Here is an 18,116-nt window from a genome sequence, read left to right as displayed (position 1 = left end):
TGGGTGAAAGCAATCTTGGAATATTAAGACAGACACTAAAAGCAGTTGTGATATTAACATGATAGCCAAACCTACAACTATTGCATACAAAGCCATATTATGTTTAACCACAGTATATTTAATAAATCACAACTAGCTGGTTTCACATAATATAACATATTAAACTAAAACCAACTAAACAATATTACAGCTTAAGGTGCAGTCAGTCTCTATCAAGAGTTAGACAACGTCCTGCAGATTTTGTGAATGTAGAGCAGGGATGATCAAGTGCAGCTCTTAAAACCCTTTCATATGTTGCCATCCATCCAACAGTAATTTTAATATGACAGAAAAAGAAAAGTATAAGTCTATGAAGAGGACCGTATTCATGTTTTCTGTCTTGTTATGTTTTATTTCTGTGATTTACAAAATAAAGGGGGAAAGTCTTCAATAAAATTATAGCTCATGTTTAAAAATAATAAATACATACATTCAAAATAATAAATACATTCAAAATATATAATTAAAACAGATATTAATAATATAATTAAATAAAATAAAAACAATTCCAACATGGGAAGTGGATACCAGTAATAGTATACAGTTTGGATTTCACATTTATGAACCCAGCTATTGTCCCAAATGCTATTACAGAAGGAATGGGTGGGCCTCACAGTTTAAAGATGGATGTTATAGTATAGTTAGGCATGTGTAACTGACAGATTGGATGCCAAATTGTGATTTTAATAAAGATTTGATCTATTACTTTATTCTATCATTTTAACTGGATATTCTTTGATGTTTTTATTTGTTACAGTCTCTGGTCTTTGACTGTAATAAATTTGATTTGGTGTGAATTATTACAGAAGGAGTGAGAGTGGACCCACTGGGAGACCAAGACTTAATGCTTTTCACTCATGTCTTAACTAAATTCCTAATGCCAAGCTGTCATTTGCCCACTATGGACAATGTATTAACAGAACAGTTACATTAAGGATGGTAACTGAAGCTGAGTTTATGGTGGGCTACCCAAATGAGAGGAAACATCTTGAACAGAAGTGGTCTTCAGCAGGTTCTGACCAATTCTGGAGAATTGGTAGCGGAAATTTTGAGTAGTTTGGAGAACTGGCAAATACCACCGCCCCCATCTATTCTTTGCCTCCCGAGTCCCAGCTGATTGGCTGGGTCTTCTTTTGTTATCCTGCACAGGAGAACAGAGCTGGAAAGCAGGGATTTTGCAGTAACCTTCCCCTGGAGTGGGGTGGGAATGGAGATTTTACTGTATCCTTCCCCTGACACACCCACCAAGCCATGCCCACAGAACCGGTAGTAAAATTTTTTGAATCCCACCACTGATCCTGAGGGTATCAGGTTGCACCAGGTATGCACTACGAAACAAAATCAGCAGCAGAATGGTAATTTTTCTCTCTTTTAACCATAGTTAAAGATGTGGTTTCAGCAAAGATTATGATTGAAAAATATTATTCATCTGTAACAGTAAACCAACAACAATGGTCAAATTGTCAGCATAAGGTTTGGAAAATAATTGATGTTGTAGCAAAGCCCCCCCCCCCCCGCCTTTGAATTAACTTTTAATATTGAATTTTAACTATCTTTGCCTCTTATCTAAATTTTCCATACAGTTTTCATGTTTTCATATTTTACTTGTACACTGCCCAAACCCCCTCTGTGAAGGAGAGGGGCAATTTTTAAATTTGATAAATGAAATAAAAATAAAAATCAAGTGGACAGATTGACAGCAAGTAAAATTGATTGGTTTTGTTGACAAATGCGTAAAGCATTGTTACTACTTTGGACTATAATAACCATAAACCAGAGGTGGTATTCAGCAGGTTGTGGAATTTTGAGTAGTTCAAAGAACCGGCAAATACCACTTCTGCCTGGATATTTTACAGTATCCTTCCCCTGCCACGCCCACCAAGCCACATCCACAGAACCGGTAGTAAAAAAATTTGAATCCCACCACTGCCATAAACCTTAGCCAATACAGCAAATAGTCAGGTATTGTGCATGTAGTTGTAGCCTAAAAGCAATGTTTCTCAATCTCAGCAAGTTTAAGATGGGCAGACCAACTTACAGAATTCCCCAGCCAGCAGCACAGGTTGGGGAATTCTGGGAGTTGAAGTAAACCCACCTTAAACTTGCGGAGGTAGAGAAACACTGGCCTAAAACATTTGAAAGGTATTAATGGATCTACATGATTGGAACCATAGTTATCATTCACATGAAGAAACTAATTGATATGCATATAAAATATATGTTTGTGAAAACATGAGCATGCTTTTTCTGTTAGCTCCAAGGACAGTGAAAATGTCCCTATATATCCCAGACTAACATAATTGTTGCACAAAAACTATAAAAAAAATGATTAAGTCACACCTAACATCAAATCATACCACTTTAAATATATATATATATTTATATATATATAAATTCTGCACCTGTATCTAAATTCTGAAAATTCTGGCTAAATTTTATGGAAAATATAGTGATAAATATATATTTTTTCCAGAAAATGTGTGCTAATTGGAAAGAATAACTTTGGCATTTCAAACCAGATCCCTCTGCCTGAATATCTTCATCCTACCACTTAAAAAGAAAAAATAAGAGTTTGGTAATTTCTACCCAGGGGAACTGTTCATTTCTATGGTCTACTTCAAATGGGATAATTATATTACATCAACTCAGCTGTATCAAGCCTGGCTAGAAAGGGTCATCTTCAACCAGTGTGAGAGATAGAAGACTCTTCAGACGGAGCAATAGCCTCGGGGAGGGGAAGGCATGGAGGGGGGGAGTATCTCTTGGTCCCCTGAGATATCACCATGGCTTGGAAACACTGGTCTGATTGTTCCAAAGCCAGGCTAAAATTCAGCTTAGAGTGGAGAAGTGCAACTTGGGAAACAATGGAAAAGAAAAGAGGTCGGGCAGCAAATTTCCCCATGCCCAGGTGCAGTTTGCTAGTGAAAGACAATAGTATTTTCGATGCCCTAGCAATCTTCAAGCATCTGGAATTACATGGTCAAGCAAGAGGAAGCAAGGCATCAATTGACAGAAGAATCCACTTCATGAAAGGGGACTCAACCTCAAACCTGGAAGGGCACCCCAAATCTCACTTACTCGTACTCATTTATTATGTGTATATGCTTATACATGTTTATATTTATATGTTTATATATTATGTTCATACTTACACTTGTTTTCTCATACATGCTTGACTAAATAGATAAATAAAATAAAATAATAAAATAATAAATAAAACAAAATAAAATAAAATAAAATAAAATAATAAAATAGACAGGAGAATTCTGCCAACTTGCTTCTCCTAAGACTTTATGATGGAAAAATGGATACCTGCAGAAGTTTCTCCTTGTTTCTGTGTTAACTATGAATAGAGCTGTAGGCTAAAACAAGGCCAGCGCAAAGAAAGGTATATTTCAGGGAACAACACGTATAAATCATTGTTTCTTTGAATCTCACAATAAAAGTGGATCCTACTTAGAATGAGAGCAGAACTTTGCAGCAACATGACTATCTGGGCTCCCTGTTTTACCTGCCCTTATTTTTAAAAAAAGATTATTTAAACTGTAAGTAAATGGGAAGCTAGGGTAAAGCTACGTCAACCATTAACCTCCCCAAAAAATCTTCATTTCTAGGAATCATCTTGAGCTGCATACTGCTTCCCTAGATATTTTTGGCATCAACAACGATGGATAATTTCAACTTAGTGCTCTGTTTGCCAAAAAACCTAATAAACTGAGATTGTAGGAAATCGAATGTCACAATCAAAACACAAATCATATGGCAACCATTTTGTGAAATAATCTACAGCATGCACTCAAAGTGCCCAAGGGTTATCTATGTCTGGATTTAAATTATTATCTTCTCCCCCCATCAGTCATGTTTTACAATCAGTTGTATAGTTTGGTTGTAAGTCACAATAGAAAGTGAAGGGGGAAGTGTGGATTTGAGAATCGGAAGACATTTTTCATAACCACAGCTATTTTGGAAAGCATCAAAGTGGTAATTTATGACATGAGAAACCTGGAAAATGTAACTCATTTACTTTGTTGTTTTCTTTAAACTGGCTAATTAAATAGTTAAATGGTTGCATTGTGTTTAAGTTCAGAATGCACTCTTCCATGTTTTTATTATAGTTTTTAACTATTTTAATTGTCTTTTTAATGGTTTTGGTTTTAATTATTTTGAAGGTTTGGGTTTTTTTGTTTCTTGACAGTATATATTGCCCAGAGTCATTTCGTGAGATGGGCAGCTATATAAATTTAATAAATAAATAATCGTTGCAATAGCCTATTAGTGGAGCTGAAACACATTCACAAATCCATGGTCACAAATAAACTTGATGGTTATTTAAAAAAATACTATAAAGACAAGGAAAAACTCTGATTCTCATGGCTTCACAGATCTTAAGAAAGTGAACAAGTAACAATTTTGAGTTTATTTCTGGTTTTCTTGACATTTTATGTGGCATTGTCTCTGTGGGTTGGGCTTCCCCCCCTTACATTTTGAATGTGTGAACTTCTAAGTTTACACATAGACTTAAACTTCTAATCATGTGGTACTTTCCCACTCATTAAGGACAGCTCTGCAACTGCAGGCACCTCATTTAGTGAACATATAATGTCAGTATGTGGTTCTCTGATATATTTTCCGCCGCTACATATTACAGCTACAATGAAAGTAACATTTCAATCCTGTGCTACTCTGATTAGACTAGATCTCATGCTTGGAAAAATAGTTTTCAAAGTTCATTCCTCATATCTTCATAAACATGTTGGCAAGACACTTACTTGTTTATAAATCTGGACATTTACAGATAGGCAGCCTTCCTATTTGTGCTCAAATTGTCTGATTTCATAGCATAATTTTGGTGGATTGTTTTTGCTGTTTTCAATTCCGAGGTTGCTAGCCGATGTGGACATGTGGAATCATCAATATTACCACTTCTACTGAAAACAGAAGTAGCAAACCTCATCACTATGAAAGGAAGTTCTCCAGAACAATACACAATATAATCAGCTCTAAATTCAGGTGGGGAGGGGGTTCAATTGACTTTAATGTTGCAATTGCATCCTTGTTTGAAGGATCCTTTGGTTAAGAGAGCTTTTGTTCACTCTATTCAGCTTTGGGCTGAATAACACCTGTCTGAAAATCTTAAATGAAATATATCTTTTTTCCCAGGATTATGCTGTAGTTGTGGAGGAGAGATGTGCAATCCCAAGAAAACACTCAGCTGCTTCAACAGTTGCTGGGGTGTTACAGGAGCAGCCCTGCCCATTCTGAAGTACTTTTTTGCCTCTGAAACGGAAGCCTAGCACATCTTTACTAGACATGGCTTGTTCCAAATGTATGGAATTACAAATTGGAAACCCTGAGAGTTGTAACTCCAGTGCTTTTGCAGTCTCAAAGCAGGCCAAAATCAGAAAAATAAAATACATTAAATACAAGATAACTTTAAGCCACTCAGGAGTTTTAGAATTGGACAGTCTGGAAATTTGAAATATATAAAGAAACAAAGATAGGATAATGTGGACTCCAGATTCTAGATTCCATTTTCCCAGAGAGCTTAATCAAACACAATTAATATACTTACTTCCCACATATTTCATGATTTCCATTTTCTTCTGCATTACAATTGCAATGTTGTAGCAACATTAATAGGCACCTGCATATTACATACCAGGCTTTGAAGAGTCATGTATGACCTTCAATTCTTTGTCTCTATCTACTGGAGCTAACAGCTAGCAATTCTTCAGGATCTCTGGCAGATGACTTGTCAACACTTGCTTATTTCTAATTGAATTTATTTCTAATTCAAAGTGTCAGTGACTTGGACATTAGATTTTCTGAGTGTGAAAGACACCATTAAATACTCAGTGTATTAAGGTTCCTTCTCCTTTAGGCTGGCACTAACGAAAATGCATTATAAGCATGAGACATTAATAAAAATTGGAGTACTGTGATTGTGGTGGTCCCTGTTCAGCATTAGTCTCCTTTGAGCTGGTATTATTCTACTTTTGATATTTTTGGATATTGGATAGTATGAACTTCTCTACATAGTGATGTCCATCTTAACTTTCTCTGTTTAAATCAACAGCAGAAACAAAGGCCTAATCTAGACCTCCCCAAATAAACTAATTTTCCATTTGAAATTAAATAGAGAAATTAATGAACACATTAGAAAAACAACTTGTCAGAAGAGAAATTAGTCAATAGATTCCACATATGAAGGAGAGCTGAAGGAGGAAAATTAAGCTTCCATGAAATTATTTATTTTCTTAGAAAACTTTTCAGCCACTGAAGAGTTCTGATGTTTTAATTATCTCAATCTTTGGGGGAAATATACATGCAGGTGGGTTATACTCTCAATTGCATAATCAGTGTGTCCAGACACATTGTAAATATGATAGAGGTATCTGTTGCAGATGATGCTTGTCTTAGGGGCAACAGACTGGTGTCATATCCCTTTGAAAATTGGAGGGACTCTATTAATTATTTCTATACACTAGAGCAATAATGGGTGAAGGAAAGAGGGGAAAACGTTCAACACGCAATGGCTGAACAATAACGCCAGTGTGCAGACAGAAAGAGAGACCCATGAATTGAAAGTTTGATAAGGGCTCTCTCTTTCTCTCAACAACCCCTTCAATTTCTCCCCCCTTCTCTTGCCTGCTTTCTTGTTTGGATTTTTTAACAGTGCACTGCCTTTGTTCAAGATACAGGTGAACAATAATCATGTGATTAAAACGCACACACACACACACCACACACATGCACACAGCTTCTTAAAGGCCCGTCCTTTCTTGCCCAGAACCAGGCAGCACTTAGGGCTTTAAGAAGCAAAGACCACAAAATCTGGGCTAGTGGCAACAGCACAACTATGGCTGAGCCTTTTCTGATGGCTCTGGACTGTTCGGGGCCTCTCTGGAATGAAATGCTTCCTCACAGAACAAGAAGTAGCCTCCCCAGTGGGAGAATGGGAAGAGAGGTCCATTTTATTCCTTGCTTCAGAGGGAACTATAAATCCCTGGTTGGTGGTACCTTTTTTTATATATCTTTGAGATCACCATGCCGGTTTTCTGATTCTTCACCATTTTCCTAGGTCATACATGGTAGAGCAGATCGTTGGCACTACTTGGAACTGTCAACTTAATCTGTCACTACCAATTTTGGAAGTCTTGCTGGAGCTAAATCAGGGGAATGAAGGTTAGTTTTATTTATTTGTTATTTTCTTTTTTGTTTTATTATGTAGAAGGAGGAGATGTATAAAGTGCAGACTTCTAGCTTCTCTTCAAGTTCTGATAGATGCTAAGATGGTGGACTCCATTCAAGAAAGGACTCACATGTCCTCTTCCTTTTTCACATGTCATGAAAAATGTCTAGGTTCTTCTTTGGTAGAAACACAGAAATGAATGTCAGCCTCGACTGGGTTCTGTGGCATAGGCTGGCTCCCTTGCAGGAGCAGATAGGCAAAGAGATGGAGATGGGCAAGCTGATTTTCATTAGACCTTTTCAAACTGGGGTTAAGGTAAAAGGCTACAAACAATTTATATTTCAAACAATTTATAATCTAATGGAGACAAATTTAAATGGTTTTGTTATGATGAAGTCTAGTGTGTAAAAAAAAAGTAATAAAGCCACAGGTGTTGAAGAATTGAAGGAAGTAACAATATATGTAATTATTTCTTCTTCTTCTTCTTCTTCTTCTTCTTCTTCTTCTTCTTCTTCTTCTTCTTCTTCTTCTTCTTCTTCTTCTTCTTCTTCTTCTTCTTCTTCTTCTTCTTCTTCTTCTTCTTCTTCTTCTTCTTCTTCTTTCTATGTTTTCTACTTTATTTAATCTTTTCTGTATTACAAATAGTGAAACACTTTTGCTGCATAGACTTTAAATAACCCCCCCCCAACAGAAAATCCTGGGATTTGAGAAGACAGTGAAGGTTTCTGATGACATACAACAATCTGAATCCTTATTTCAAGTCTGTAAAAAAAGAAATGCCAGTAAAGTCAGACAAATTTACACAGGATGTACAAAACATTCCCTTTGTGCAATTTAGATTCAAAGATGGTGAGCAGAAAGAAGGGAGAATGGAATGCCTCCCTTAGGATGATGTTAAATCTATGTCTTTAATTATGAACATGAATGTAAATTGGCTGATTATTCCTCATATTGTTAGATTTGATTTCTATTTTATTAAGACCATTTAACTTCTGTGACAGTCTGAAGTCTATCAGGTCTATGCCACAAATATACAAATGTTCTTTGAGTTGGATGTTAGGTACTACACTGCAAAATTCGTGGATGAAGCTAAAAAAAGGAAATTTGATTTCTATTTATTTGCACTAAATCTAATTAGAATTAATATAGTTGATATTATTATTTTCTGATAATGTACAGTATATATCCAGTTTTTTTTTCTCACAAATTGATAATCATTCTGAGATATCTCTATGGGTTGTATCCAAAAGTTTCAGGGATATCATGGAGCCTAAGGCCTCAGAGGACATCTTTATTTTTATAAAGGTAGCATTTATTAATTTTCTTGCTTAGAATGAAGCTTCAGATTTGTAATCTAAGTCTGTATTGTGAATATATGCACTTAAAGAAGCAAGTCTTTTTTAATGTATTTCTTTTTCAGAAGTTTGATATGTCAATGAACTCTGTGGAGAAATAGAAGATATAGGACACAATCCTATCTGAGACATCTTTTCTATGTAGTTATTGACTCTTTTGAGGCTACAAATGCAATGATATGTCAAATTGTAATTGGGAAATTCTAATTGTAATCACAGTTTTGGAAGGAGCAAGGCTTGGGAAGTTAATGTAATGTGTAGTTCAGCCTAGACAGACCTTGTGAGCAATATTAGCTTTTCTAGAGTCTCTTCCAGGTTGGGATTAAGTTGCCACATTAAATGTCTTAAAGTTAATATTAAGATGCACTTCCTAGCTTCCTGGCTGCTTCCTGCTGCAGCTGGGAAATTTGTTGTAACAGGAATCTTCCATTTTTAGACAATAACTATCATTGCATACATTTTTACAGCATGAGGTCATTGGTAATCATCAGGCTTATCCAACCTTCCCATTTTCCATATTCTAGTCTAAAAGCAGCAACCAAGACTCATAAGTGTCCACAAAAGATTGGAAAGGTATTGGACTACCCCAATAAACATGTCCTTCTCCCCTCTCTCCCCCTCCTGCCCTCTCTTGCTAAGGGGTTGTGGGATGCCTTTTACTAGCTGACTGGCTCCTGACTACCTAGCTATATGCTTCTGAATGATGCTGGATTTCTGTAAGCGCATTTGACTTGCATAAGGAATAAACATGCAAATTCCCATACTGTTTTTTATCAAGAAAGCCCTTGCTAATCCTGTTTCATTTCATGTTGAAGTAAGATGATTTAAGCCATAGAAAACTGGAAGCACCATGAGGTCAGTAGCAGCTATATAGAAGCTATGGCTATGCTTCCCCAAAGAATTTTGGAACATACAATTCTAGTTATGTGTATGGTGGCCACATAAATCAATTTATTTTTTACACAAGGGAACTCTTTTAAAGTGGATCATTATTACCAATGATGTATTTAAAGGCCATCTGGGTCCCAATTTATCTTCATGTCTGTTTAGCTGGTTCAGAAATCACAGTGCCATGCTTTCTATTGTCTTGATCACTGATAAGAATCACTTTACATCACAGGTTGACATACTATGCTAAACAGATATTATAAAATGAAATCTCCAAGATATTGATTAGCAATTTAAACTTTTTTCCTGGAAACTCTCCTAGAAATCCCTGTACTAGGTGAAATCTAATTACTCTTCAAGTGAAGAAACCTGACCTCTGAACATTAAGGCCCCTGATAAGTTTTAATAGCTAAGTAATTAATTATTCTTATTCTTCTCTAATGAGTTATTTGACAAACATCCTGGGTTAGACATTGCACTTGATTTAGTCTTTTTCCACAGCCTGGAAAGTAGTCTTATTTATGTGTTAGATTGCTGTCTGTACATTCTCTGTTCTTAAGGAGATTAGAGGAAAGCTTGAAAAAAGCATGCCCTTCCATATAAGAGTAACTTTTAAGCCTGGATTCCCAGCAGCTAGGTTTTTAGTAAATGCTATTCATCATAAGAGTGGTGACAGAGTATTAATGTATGCAATATATGCAAAGACATCTGTCAATCTGATCTGCTCCTCAGGGCTCCCAATACAAATGCTTGGTTATCAATGTGGTTTACAGCATGAAGAAGTGAAGGAAAGGGCCCATGGTTATGTAATAGGTTTCATGTCTTCTGTCTGCCCTATTTGGACAACAGTGTAATTTTCTACGATTAGATTAACCATATGTTCAGGTTGGGTATCTTTGTGCTTCAAAACATCTTTTAGGATTTATGTTATAGTTTACATATGCTTCCTGCCATAGAATGTATCTCTGCTGATACATTTGGGGTGAAAAGATAAAGAAAAAGCTTATGAATTGCAGGTTATCCACTGCTTGTTGAGATGAATTTAGAAGATCATAATATAATTCAAAATCCTGGTACAATTCTGAGTTTTACTGACATCTGTGATATTTTTACTTGTTGGCATGCTTGCCAAAATGCTGTAAATTAAATATTGTTGTATTATGCCTCTCTGAATTGAAAGAAACTTCAGGACCTAAATTGTGTTTCTTTTAGAAGGTAACTGGCAATTTGCTGGCAAGAGATAGATGTTAGATGATGGCTAGGTGGATAGGTGGATAGATAGATAGATAGATAGATAGATAGATAGATAGATAGATAGATAGATAGATAGATAGATAGATAGATGATAGACCGTGGATCTTCAAACTTGGCAAGTTTAAGACTTGTGGATTTCAACTCCCAGAATTTCTGAGCAAACCTGACTGGAGAAGGAATTCTGGGAGATGAAGTTTGAAGACACCTGTGACAGACAGATATAGATAGATAGATAGATAGATAGATAGATAGATAGATAGATAGATAGATAGATAGAGATGCAGACCAGCAGGCAGGCAGGAAGGCAGGCAGCCGACAGATAATAAAAATTAGAATATATAGAATTATTGAAATGTAACATTTAAATTTACTTGCAAAAACAAGGATGAAATAGAGAAGGAAGACTGAAATTTTTTTCCACAAACAAAACAGAATATTAACTTTTGGTAATGCTTGTGCTTATTTGCAAATATATTATAAACAGATGGAAGTGGGCTTTTAATATTGAATACATACATATATGCATACATACATACATACATACATACATACATACTTACAACATACATACATACATACATATATACATACATACGAATATGACATTGAGTGCCCTTGTCTCAAATGGAATCACTAGGCCCCTGGATAGCACTCAGAGAAGCCAGCATGTCAAGGACACATACACACACACACACACACACACACACACATACATGCACTCTCTCTCTCTCACAGGCTTCCTGCTTCACCTAATTTTGCACATTACAATAATTAATACATAGGAAGCTGGGATGGTACAAAGGAAAAGTACTTTTATTTCCAAAAAATGTTTTTTGAGCACAAATGGCTCTGTCCTCATTTTTAAACAATAAAAAAAAATCTGTATGCACATAGAATCATTTCGTAATGGACTACCCTACCTCAGCAAGACTTTTATGAAGGTATTCCAAATGAACCCATCTTAGGATAGCTAAAGACCAAACTCAAGTCTACACCTTCCAGTGTCTTTGTCAAGTTGCATTCAGACTATGGTGATTTTGTCTTTACTGACAAATATTTTGCATCCTTCCCTTACATAGAGGAAGTGAGGGGCTGGTGATCTCTTCTGATCATCATCAAATGCCTATCAATTTACACAATGGATTATTAGGACTACTTGTCGAATTAAGATATGGCTTCTGGGGCCAATCATATTGATAGGCCTACTTGCAGAGACCTCAATCTAACAGAAGTTAAGAACATAGGAGCATTATCAGTATCATGTATCTCATTTGTGGAATACCATATACTTGAAGTATTGCACGCTGTGTCTTTCTTTTAAATTTTTATAGGCAAAAGTAACTGGAATGATTTTTATGAATTTGAGAACCAAAATGTATCTAGATTAGGCTTCCTTTGTACATTGCCTGGCGAATTACCCATAACATTTTCTATGGGAAATGAGATATATCTGTTCATCATTTGTAATTCTTTTAAACTTTTCACACTGTTCCTTCTTTCTTTGGTGCATGAGGAAAAGGTAGAATAGCTATGCAGTATGATTTTATTGAAATCTTTGGATTGATCTGGAAAACTTAACATACCCAACTATTTTAGAAAGAAAACAAGGTCTACAATTGCCAAAGGATCAATTTCTTTGCCTACTTCCAGCTTCAGAAGATGAAAGGGGACAGGTGTACCTCTTCACTTCCTATTCCTTTGTTCTTAACCCTTCCTGCCCTGATGCAGAATACCAAATTTCTAGTATCAACTAGAATATCAGTTTTAATAGCTTTTTAAAATTACCCTTCACCTTCCCAGGCTTGCATTATGGGTTTATTATTATGGGTTTCTTTTACCATTAAGTCCCATATACATTTTGGTATCATAATCAGTGTGACAGAGAGTGTTTTAAAAACAGTTTGTTAGGCTGAAGGTTAGCATGTATGTGTGAAACAGACATGAGGGTGTTTGGCCCATGTTTGTGCAAGGCACTAATTCTTTTAGGGAACATTCATGGAAAACCAGAATCACGCAGCAGCACTTGTCTCTTTGGCACCCTTGCTCTGCGAAACATCCCAGGAAGTCAGGGAAAGGGTTAAGCCAGGAACATTTCAGCCTGCTGCCTTCTTCCTTGTAATTTCTCCCAGGGAATAAGAACAAGGAGCTCTTTCTGTTTTCAAGAATTAATAGCAAAGAGTCATCTGGGGTGTCATTCAAACCCTGATCGGCTCCCAGAAGAATGTGTGTGTGTGTATGTGTGTGTGTGAGTGAGTAAGTAAGTAAGTAAGTAAGTAAGTAAGTAAAAGAGAGAGGGAGAGAAAGAGAGTGTCCCTGAGGCCGAGATGCCAAAGCAAGGGCAGAAATAATTCTGTTGGCAAGTAGAGAACAAAATGGAAAACATTCAGGAAGACATTTTTCCTTTCTTTAAATTGTTTCCATCCCTATGTCCCAACCAGGGATTAGATGTTTTGAGCCACATTGATCAGATCTCTCTCCTTTAATATATAGTTGCTCTTCCCTTATTTGCTGTGTCTGTGCTTGAAACTATATCCTGACAAAGTTTTGATTAGATCAGTATTACTTGCTTTAAAATACGAAGTACAACTTTTTCTGGATCAAGAGCTATTATTGGGGCATGCTTGGGGTATCTTGCATATTCTTTACCTGCAAAATTTTGTAGCTTCCAAGTCAATTTTGTGTCCATGTGATCAAATTCTATAAACTCTGTTGGGGCAGTAGGACTGATTAACTTTGCCAAAATACAGTACAAAAAGAATCACTGTTAATGTATCTTGCAGCTGGATTTTCCCACTGACAAGGGTTTCCAATTCCTAAGCTTTTCCCTCTCCCTTAAACTTCTCATCCATGTTACCCTTGCAACAGTCCTTTTAAACTTGGACCCAAGAGACACTTTGCAACTTACCCTCACAGTGGCAGACAGTGTTTTTTTGAAGCTGCCAAGGGAAAAAAACATCGCACCAAGATCTGGGTAGGCGGTAGATGCTGGTGGGATGTGTTCCCTTCTTGGTTATTTGGAAGGCCAGCACAAATGGCATGGTGGAACTCTTCGCAGTCAGCAGAATGAATTCCAATGATACCCAAATACACCAGAATTATTACCTGTTCTGATTTTATCCTATATTACAGTACAGTATATTTGCCTTTCCTAGAATATGCAACTACTAATTAATTCTAAATTTCAAATGATTGGATATGAAAGTCCTTTCAGTTTTATCTGTGATAGATGGAGAGACAGAGACTCTGGATAGTGAGATGAGCAGCATATAAATTAAATAAAAAATAAAAAAAATAAAAAAAATAAAATATGATCTGTCTTACAAGTTTACACATTAATCTTCAGAGTTTGATATATTTAATCAAGAATGCCCACATATTTTTCCCAGCACCACCTGCAGATTACAAAGATATTTTAGCAACTAGATGTTGGAAAGATACAACGTTGCCAATTTTACTGTCGATGAAACTTTCAAATTATAAAATGAATATAGAGATTGGAATGGCAACTGCTATTTTGTAACTGCTGATTGATGTCAATATTTGTAAACTGAAAATAATGGATAAATAACTGAAATCAGGAACATCTTAATTGAGGTGGCATAATTTAAAGTTATTGCAAGGACAAATCTTAAATTCTGTTAATACATTTTTCATAATTTTTATTTATCGGACTCATAAAAAGTAGCAATAAAAATAATTCACACCTATTTTTCACACGATGTTATTTGCTAATATGTAAATCTGTTGTGTCACACCATGCTTTTCTTTACGTCCTGTCCATTTCAGTTTCTGCATTTTGTCATTTGATTTTCAGTTATACTCTTTTATCTTTGGCGCACACTGTTTGGGGTTACTCTTTTTTCCTCTGTTTGCTATTGATTTGCATTGTTTTATCATCACTTCAGTTTTATAAACTGAGTTATACTTCATACCAGCTATCATCCATCAGAGCTTAAAAGTGGAAAAATGCCTACAGTTGAATTTCTGTCTGCTTCTTCCTCAATTCCTCAAAGAAATTCTGAATATACAAACCCTTCACCCTATAAAATAAGGGCCCATTGTACAGGAAGGGTTAATAAATGATGTAAAGAGGGGACCATTTAAGACACGACAAACCTTGACCTTTCATAAATCATACTAGCTTGGGTGCAAGTGTGTGGGGACTCTATGCAGCTGCGCGCGACGTTGACATTGTTCCCACCATCTCTAAATGCAACAAATCCCTCTTTTGTCTTCCTGGTTTATCTGGTTCCTCTTGTTTATTAGCAGAGGTTGTTTGGCACCGGTTCCAGCTCTGGGCGGGTGGAAAGAGTGCTGGCACGCACCAAGGAGGGAGGGAGGAGCGGGTGATGAGAAGGCTGTATCAATGGCGTTATTGTCCCACCATTTTTGTTTCGCTGTAATGATATGTTTGAAAAAAAGGGGGGATTTAAAAAGAAAAGGAGAGAGAGAGAGAGAGAGACAGAAAGAGAGAGAGAGAAATCTGTGCAAAGGACTTGGTAGGAATTGTTGTCTGGGTCTCGAGCGGATGCTACTGCAGCTGGAGGATGGCCCAGGACATAGGCATGACAGGGTTGCAGTAGCCCTTTATTCTATTACTTTGGATTATGATCTGTCACTCCATGACAAGCACTGGAATCCACAGGTGTCAATTATTTAAAAAAAGATCAGTGGTCATCCTCCGACTTTCACATCCGTTGAAGCTCGCTGTGACAAGGAGTTCATACCACACAGATATCAAGGGCATTATTGTAAAGTTACTGCTAATATGTTTTTGTCACAACACTTCTCTTTAGTCCTCTTTTTATCTTCCTTCCCTTTTCTAGAAAAGCTGTATTGATATAATAATCCTCTCATAGGATTAGACTTCATGTATCTGATGTCAACAAAAAGTTAGGCAATAATGAATTTGCTTTTATAATGCCACAAGATTCTTTTTTGAAACAAGTCTTAGTTATTATTGTAAAAAGGAGAAATGATATTTATTACCCATGAATTCATTTTATGTTTTGTTTTAAATTTAGCTCATTGTTTTAACCAACCACCGCTAGCATTGGGTTTTGATTAGACAGATAATTTAGGGCTAATTCATGCTTTGTGAAAGATGGTACACTTTTGACATGGTAGAAATTTCTCCCAAAGTTTCATACAGGAAAGTATTCACTTCAAGGAGTGTTCCATCTTCTTTTTCTAAACTTGACAGAATTCTAAATTAATCCTTCTTTCTGATCTACGTGAATGGGAATTATTTTTAAATACAGCAGTTTTCATTTAATGTCTCTCCATTATTGGGGTGAGGGGGAAACCTGAGCTAATACAGACATGTGAAAACTTGATTGCATTATGAATGAAACTTTGGAAGAAAAAAGGAAGAAGTTATAATTCCAAAGGCTGACAAGAGATTATTGCCAAAAAAGGAAAATGTGTTGCAAAAATGAGTTTAAAACATGATGTTAATTTGCATGAAATGTGTGCTAGTTTATGTGTTAGGATGCACATGTAGACATAAGTATTATTATATAAATAAAATGCTTTTGTAATAAGGAACACCGTGATTGGATGGTTTATGGGCTAGTTCAGATTGCTGCTCAAGTATTGAAGGTTCCTACTCAACTTTCTTAAGGTTCTTTATCTTTTCATTGAAATTGGACTGGGCAATTATTAGGACTGTGCTTAACAAATCTCCACAGGTAGACCACTGATGGCCAATCAATGTATCAACTATAATTTCATTACCATTGCTTTCTGATTTGTATTCCAAATATACTAGCCTTCCTTAACTTGGCATTTTCCATCATTGCTAACTAGGAATTATGGTAGTATAATTCATTATGTCAGGATGGCACCCAATACAATTAGATTTTCAAAGCGTACATTACATGCTAGCGGGCATTGAAAAGATTTACGTGATATTATTGACATGAATAGTATAAATAAAAACACAAATATAAGCTTTACATCCCCAAAACAGATAAGCACTTTATTTAATTTTTAAATCAATAAGTCAATATTTTGATTTTTGGAAGAATTGAGCCAGTGAAATAGAAAAAATGGTAATGTACTTTATTTGGAAAAGGTCAGCAGTTTTTTTTTAAAGTTATGGGATTAGATCAACCTTGACTCATAACTATAGAATATAAATCTTATGGACCTTGCTTCCCCAAATCATCATCAATTAACTGATTTGCAACCAAAGATATTTCTCTTATGAAGTTAGGTTTCATCCATTGAAAATAAATATAGAAAAATACAGAACCGAAAAAAATAAATATTTCTTTATACGGTGTATACAACAGATTATGTTGAATTTGTTTCCAACAAATATAGATGGTTTTAAAGAGGAATGAACAGATTTTGGGAGAATCAGACTATCAATGGACTTAGTGTTGTTGGTTGGCTACTACCTGTAGAATCATAGGGAGCAGACCTTGAAAACCAGCTGCAAATGGAGCAACATCAAAAGAAAACTATCACCCTCATGTCCATGTTTATGAGCTTCCCGAATGCTTCTGATTGGCAACTATATGGCAAAATGCAGAATCAGATGGAATGTTTTCTGATCCAACAGGGTTCTTCTTATGTTAACCTCCACAATAAAAACCCCTTCTGGGTCCCTGACTTTGTTCATTCTGCTGTATTACTTTGCAGAAACCCAAATGGGTGCATCGGATGATGCTTCGGTCTCATTGTTGATAACCTACTTTCAGTTTATTACTTGGTATCTTGGTGCAAATGGATCAGGGAGTGACCTTGGGCAATATAGATGCTGTGTCTTTTTACAATCTTTGGAATCAAACCTCAGATAACCAGTCCATCCATTACCAGCAGCTTCCCACCCTTCTCAGAAATTGCAAGGAAACTGGCCAAGACCTTTTAAAGGAATTCAGATTCAGATGGAAGAGTTTCACATGCTTTCAGCTAGATTTGTCCTTGAAACTGAAATGGAGATAAAATAGCTTTTGTTTTAGGATCTAAAGGAAAAAAAATGATTTGTTCCAGAAAACAAATTGTAGGAAGAATTACTCCTTGGGTTATATGCATTCATTTTGCCTCATCCTCTAGCATTCAGATTGTTGTTCTATTTCTAAAACCTATTTGGCCTTGTTAGTAGTGAAGGCACTTCCACACCAGTGGTGGGATTCAAATTTTTTAAATTTTCCCAGTCCTGCATAATTATAAATTTAAATTAGTTCTATACCACCACATACCTTCTGAAATTTGACCAGTGGGGACTCTGCCCTTGGCTATGATGCCTATATGCCTATATTCTTAAATATAAGAACCTTCACATTACTGAAGAGGTCCTTTTTATAAAGTTGACTATGTGTCTGCATAGCAAAGTAAATTTTAACTATTAATTATCTGGACAATAATTCTCATAATCCTCA

The sequence above is a fragment of the Pseudonaja textilis genome, chromosome 5 (genome assembly GCF_049901715.1).
Source record: "Pseudonaja textilis isolate UNSWEBS1 chromosome 5, rPseTex1.2, whole genome shotgun sequence".
NCBI lineage: Eukaryota > Metazoa > Chordata > Lepidosauria > Squamata > Elapidae > Pseudonaja > Pseudonaja textilis.
Note: the sequence above shows the minus strand (reverse complement) of the source record.